Source organism: Spea bombifrons, chromosome 7 (assembly GCF_027358695.1).
Source record: "Spea bombifrons isolate aSpeBom1 chromosome 7, aSpeBom1.2.pri, whole genome shotgun sequence".
Classification (NCBI taxonomy): domain Eukaryota; kingdom Metazoa; phylum Chordata; class Amphibia; order Anura; family Pelobatidae; genus Spea; species Spea bombifrons.
In genome coordinates this window covers 10,795,262-10,802,347 of record NC_071093.1, presented here as the reverse complement: position 1 = coordinate 10,802,347, position 7,086 = coordinate 10,795,262, and positions in this window count along the sequence as shown.

Below are 7,086 nucleotides of genomic sequence, written 5' to 3'. Positions count from 1 at the left end.
TTCAGGTTTTGAGGGGCAACCGTTGTCCTCCTAGACCTGCCGCGCTAGGCCTGAGTCTGAATATGTCTGTGATTCTGTTTGTGCGAATTATAATGACTTCTTTAAGACTTGCACTTAAAATTGGATGCTTTAGGAAATAAATAACATTAAGTTTTGTAAAGTTTGGATTTCTATACCTTTTATTAGTCTTATCAGTATGTTAGAGAAAAAGTTAACGCTTCTATTCAGGCCAAAACAGTGTATCGCAGAATGTAGGCCGATATGGTCAATCGATAATTTTATGGTTTTCTATTTCATAATTTCATCATTTCTCATTGGATTCATATTAAACTGAAACCTGGTAAAAGTGAGCTAACATTCAGTAGAAGATTCAATATTTGTCTGACGTAGAGCATAGCATAACTCGATATTTTTGCTTCTGAAGCTAATTCCTACAACATGTAACTACTACTTTACAACATTAATCATTACTATCATTATCATTAATCATTTCATTTGCTTTTGACCTCATCTTCATTATTTCCCTATACCAGTAATTACTAGCCTAAAAACTATATATTCTTGCAGATTTATCTATCCATAATGCCTGTAAATTATATTATTTACCCAAACATAAAAGTAATAAGATAGATGTAAGCATACGTACCGTATGCACCTCTTGGGGTACTACTAATGACAGCACAGGACTCTTGATCACACATAATTTTAGACCTTAATACCATTTGGTACAAAGTAGTTGCTGATAGGGATACACATTGGAGCAAATGTTGACATTTAGTGGTAAAATATGGTTAAAAACACTATAGGCCATGTCTATTTTGCCCTTTGGGAAATCCACTTTGGATCTCAGTTATTAACAAAGACGGGTTTGCCTGAGTGCAAATCCCCAAAACATCACCTTGAGTTTTCATCTAAAACTCCCTGTGTTAAGCCAGGCCCAAATCGAAAGGCGATAACCAGATGGGTAAATTCTGCTGAGATGAAAACTTTCGTCTTAGTACCCTGTTATACTGGGTCAACCCGGGTTAGCTTCTCGTGCAAAGGCTGATTTGACCTTGATCCATAATGGAATTGTTCATCTCTCTCAGCTCAACATTTGATGAACCTAAATTAAGAAGGATATATTTTCTTATGGACCAAGATGGACCAACATATACCTCAGTGAGTATTTCTCTTAGCTAAGTCTTCATTAGGTGATATTTATATCGATGGGATAAGCTTTATTCTTGGCCTCACTGAATTACAGAAAGATGTTTCATGTTTTCTAGAAATACTAGACAATTACGCTGCAGTAACATTGCTCTACTTTACCCATTTCCTTAAAAGTATTCATAAAATGCAGCTGGCTTTAACATTTAAAATATTTCACTAGAGGTTTCATAGCGCAAAGGTCTTTAATACCGTAGCCAGCTGTGGTCTGGCTTGCTGTTTTATTCCAGGCTGAAACCTGGAGGCTAAAATACTTTTTAAAATAGAGCTGTCACAGAAGAATGCACCTCTGGATGCTTCAGCTCGAATCGATGCCTTATTAGAATTCTGTATCTAATTATCCGATAACTAAGCTGCTTTGCTATCTATCTATCTATCTATCTATCTATCTATCTATCTATCTATCTATCTATCTATCTATCTATCTATCCATCTATCTATCTATACCTCCTATCCAATTTCTTTGCTACCTTGCTTTCAAACATCATTTCTCCCTCTCTTATTTAGTTTAATCACAGATTCCATATCGCTTTTTCCAGGACAAGAATGGCTACTTCTAAACCTTTCATATAGATAAACCAACATTTAGTACAAAATGTATTCAAAAAAGGAATATTTCAGAAAAAAAATATTTTACGATTGCACCTAAACCAAAAATTTCATAGCCACTTAGCCAGTGCAAATTAAGAAGATATAGATATATAATGTCTGAGTGTAAACAAAATCACCATTTGGGGTTAAGCATAGGCAGCTGTACAAAGACTGTAATACAGTAGAGTCATGAAGCAGTTGAAAAGCCAAGTTATTAAAAAAAAAACATTTTGGTACTCAATCCCCCTCGCATCATTGTCTCTCTCTCTGCCTCGCCAACAGTGTGAAGCAGAAAGAGGCAGTGATCACTTCCAACAGCAATGCTTATAGACGTGGCAATGTGTGTGATTGTCTCCTATTAATGACTTCCTACTAGTCATCCTTCTGCTGATCATGGCTGATGCCCCTGACCTTAAAGGCAGGTTTTGCAGTGACATAATATTCTGTCTTCTATCCTTATGGGATATTCCCACTTAATTTTGACTTAATTAAACCCAATATTTGAATGCTGATATAGCTCACATTGAAATTCTTCAGAATTAAATTGTTGATTTGAGGTGTTTTGTAATGATAAGTTATGAAACACAAGTAGGAACCAACATACGTTATGATGGAAGTTTCACTTAACGCCCCAGAAGCACCAATGACTTCAAACACATCCCTTGAAACAGACAATGGTTTCCTAGACGCATTGCCTATCTCCTACGGGAGATGTCATTTCTTATTATGGGATTTTGTTGAGTTGTTTGGTTGGTTTGCCTGTTTTTGGTGTACATTATAAAAGTAATATACTTTATTACTAAAGTATATTAACATACTCAACTATAATTAATCCTTTTGGTTTCACTCATTATTTGTAACACCTTTAACAGCAGATTATTCTTGAATCTACTTTCATCTCGTATTATTTTTTATGTTTATCTCTAAATTTCTTTCATTTGGGCTAACTTTATTTGTGAAGCACTAGTACACTCACCAAACAACTTGTATTCCTTTTTTTAAAGCCCCACTAAAAATCTCCAACATTCTTTACACCTTTGCTGAACTTGGCTCCACAAAACCTTGAGTGAGTATAATTTCTAGTAAGTATGTTTTAACTCCAAATGTACATATCGCTTAGTACAACCTAAATCAGGCTTAGCTAAAAAGTAGCTGAACTCATCTCTACTCAATGTGTAAATATCTACAAATAAATGACACCATGCCTCCCAAATGTTTCGGTTTTTATAGGACAGTCCTGTTTTTTGTGCACTGTCTTACTTTTGCGAGTAGTGTGGACCATAGGCACGTTGGGGAGATCCACTGATCTCTACTGAACAGCCTAGGGAGCTGGAAAATCGATGCAAGTCTGTTCTGTTACAACGCAGACTTCCATTGTAATGCTGGGTGCCGCAAGATGACTGTTTGTGTAAGGTGGTTGGGTTACCATGCCTACGCCCCCCAAAACCTCTGTACCTAAAACCACCCCTCCTTGCCTGTTTTCACATTCTTAATATAGGTGGACATCATCAATTAATTTTGATCACAGTGAGTTCCTTTTGATTTAGACTTTCAAGTTAAATAGTCAGTGAGAATTCAGAGTTATGAGTGATTCAGCAAGGAGTTCACAGAACGTCAATAGTCAAGTTTAGCTCAAGTTTTTCACCTAACGCCAAACCCAAAACTCAGGTTCACATTAAATAACGTTGAACTACATTGATGGAAAATTTTAGTGTAACTGTAGTTACCAAGCTCGGCCTTTCATCGAGCTGCATAATCTTTACTAGCCTGCTCTTCCTTTTAATGTGTTTTACCCTCCAGATACATTTTTGCCCAGGTGTAAATCAGCATATAAAGCTTACTTTGCCTTCTGCAAGGCACAATAGTTTCCTAGACAGAATTCTAAGTATGCAAAATGTCTCTTTGCACTTCCAGACTTGCACTCAACAGTTAAACCAAATAATGTTAATTGTTTGCAATTATAGTTAAAAAGTCGGTATTCATGACTTACCTTTATTCACGAAAAACTAACTTTATTCTAAAAATAAAACTAAAACATACATCTTTAGTGATAACTATATGGCTAACCTTTTCAAATGTCTAAACATTATGTGATTTGATGATACAGACAAGTCTAGATAAGCTTGGAGCCTTGGAGCACTTATAAAAAGGGTTCATCTTTTCTTGTGTCCAATTACTCTTCTAAGACACCACTAATAAAACACTACAAATGTAAAATAAAGCAAATAACTAAAGATTTAGTGAGGTCAGATGTTGGATGAGAAGGCCTGGCTCACAATTTGCTTTCCAAATCATTTCAAGGGTGTACAGCAGGGCTCTGTGAAGGTCTCTTGAGTCCATTCACACCAAACTCACCAATCCATTCTCTATGGACCTTGCTTTGTGTAATGGGTCAGCCACGCTGGAACAGGAAAGGGCTTTCCCCAAACTGTTGCCAGAAACTTGGAGGCATACACCTGTCTAAAATGTCTTTGGTATGCATTAACACTACCCTTCATTGGAACTAAGAGACCCAAACCTTGAACACCAAGATCATCATTCCTCCTCCACCCAACCTTAAAATATTCAATATGCATTTTGGTAGGTAGCGTTTTCTTGGCATCTGCCAAACACACATTTGTCCATCAGGGGCAAACCCCTGACAGTATTGAGTAGGAGGGAAAGGGGCAGGGATTAGGCGTGGCTAAACACAGCCCCCTTTCCTGGAGAAAGAGAAAGTCACCTGGAGTCCCTAAGAAACAGTGCTTCATCTCGAGACTCTGGGTCAAACCCAAAGAGTTCCCAGGTGTGATAATCACTATAACATGCATGTGATAACAGTTTAAAATGTCCTGGAAATGTGTTACAGCTTCGTACGTGGGCTGATGATATGTAGGTACAATGGAAATTGAGGAAACTATGTATGTTTGCATGAAATGTGCTGCTAACAACAAAACGTTCAATAAAAGAGCAATAGACCAAGTGTTAGAGTTCTGTTATGGTTTTTAACTTGATTGTGACATTACCCCAATATATCAAATAACAACTAAGTGTATAAAAGTGCATATACCCAACAGCCAGTTTTGCTGTATGACATTCTCACGTCCCAGTGCTTTGCTGGCACTATGTACATGAAATATATATTCAGCTATGTTGACATTATTGAACTGTTAAAGAATGCAGACTCCCCTGTAACCTTTCAGGCTTGCTGGCCATGAGACCTTTGTCCTTTGCTACTATGCTGACTATTTCACCTTTGCACAACATGCATATGCCTGATGCTAACTTGTCTTTTGTAATCAGTCTCCTATATTCTGGTCAGTGTCAGGGGGCTTTATTACCCCGATATAAAGGAGATATGGTTGATTTTTGACAGCAAATGTATTATGTGATTATAATTCCCCCAGATACAGGTCATATGCTTATGTGAAGATTATTGTAGTAAATATAATAATTTTTTTTTTAAAAAAGTCTGCAGATCGTAAGGAGATGACATGATATCACTTGAGCAATCAATACACATTTTTCTCATGAAAAATAATAAAACATGGTAAATCCTACAAAAAAAGTTTACACTTAGCTACAGTGTGATAATTCCAGAGATGAGAGATTGACCCTTGTATGTATATATGTTAGTCTGTGTTTATGTGTGTGTTTTAGCATGACTGTGTATGTGAAAGTATGCTAACACACACTTATCCACACACACTCATGCTAACACACACTTATCCACACACACTCATGCTAACACACACTTATCCACACACACTCATGCTAACACACACTTAAACACATGCTAAGTGTGTGTTATTATGAGTGTATACATGTGTGTTAGTGTAAGAGTGGATATGGGCGTGTTAGTGAGAGTGGGTATGTGTAAGTTTCTGTAAGTGTGAAACTATGTGTGTAACTATGTGTGCCATTGCATATGTCTGCTTTTGTGTTATGTTAACTATATGGACACTGAGCAAGGAATACTTGTCGGGACTTCTCTTTTTATTTCCAGGCAGAAATACTTCAAATGTATCCGACACTGACTTCTCTAAGAACACACATTAGTAACTTGTTTTATGGCACATATCGACTTGAGAGTCTCCGTTTTCTCTTTCTAAAAGTTAAATGAATCCCTTCCATATGGTGTTAATCCTGTCTAGACATTTAAAATTCAAGGCAAATTGTCTTAACACAAGGGAACCAACAACGCTAGATAAACACGTTGATATTCACAGGCTTCCACGATGAGAAGTAATCAGTATGTCGTCAAACAAGTGCAGAATATATGTGGTAAATGAGTAAATCTTTTTTTTTTTTCTTGCTCAATTTTGCTGCTGAGAAAATATACTCTCATCTATTAATGTTTTGCTACTAAACATCTACCGCTACGGGGATTGAAGCTTTTCTGTACATGTCAGGGCAACCCACTGACCCAGAGTACAAAGTGCTTTCTGTTGCTTCTAAGATTAGCAAAAGTAGACAATTCCAGCATTTTCTTTTTTTTTCTCCTACATGGTTTATACATAAGTGTATTTTATAACGGATTCCCCCGATTCTTAAACTGTTTATCTTGCATAAATACATTTGCTCAGCTTGTGTAAGTTATATGATCAGCACTGCAAAAAAAAGATCCTTACATTGCTTACAGCGACAATGCCATGCAAAAAGATCGATACATTGTTCTAGACAAATGCATCATAAATAATTAAATATCCAGATATTTAGGCAAATATTTATATGCTCACGAACACGTACACATCATGAAACGTTACATTGGGACCATTAGAAGTCTCTTCTTCAGGTAAAAATGAGAAAATAGGTTGTTTTAATATTAATATCACAAAAGATAATGGGCCTTTGCATCATTTTTTTGTTGCCCCAATAAACGGTATCATTTTGGACTAAAAACTCCCATCTTTCAAAGGACCAGTACAACTATTTCCATTTCTGATAGCTATGATCAGAGGTATACTTACCGCAAACAAAACCAAAAAAACTAAACTATGTGAAAAAATTGGAAATATTACACTGTATTTCCAAAATGTTTTAGAATGTGCACCATTAGCACATTTCAGCTGTTTGATGTAATTATATCTAGAAAGTATCGTGGAACAATAATTTGTTAAATAGCTGACATTGGGAATGCTTTCATTCTTCTTCTTCAGTCAGAGAATCCAGATGGCCCTGAAGCATTTAACATAACTATTCTAGATATGTAATTTCACGTGCATGCACTTTCACATATAAAGGTCACCAATTCTGACAAATGAAATGTTTGTAGGTTAGGTTCTTATTGTCTAGTTAGTCCTTTAA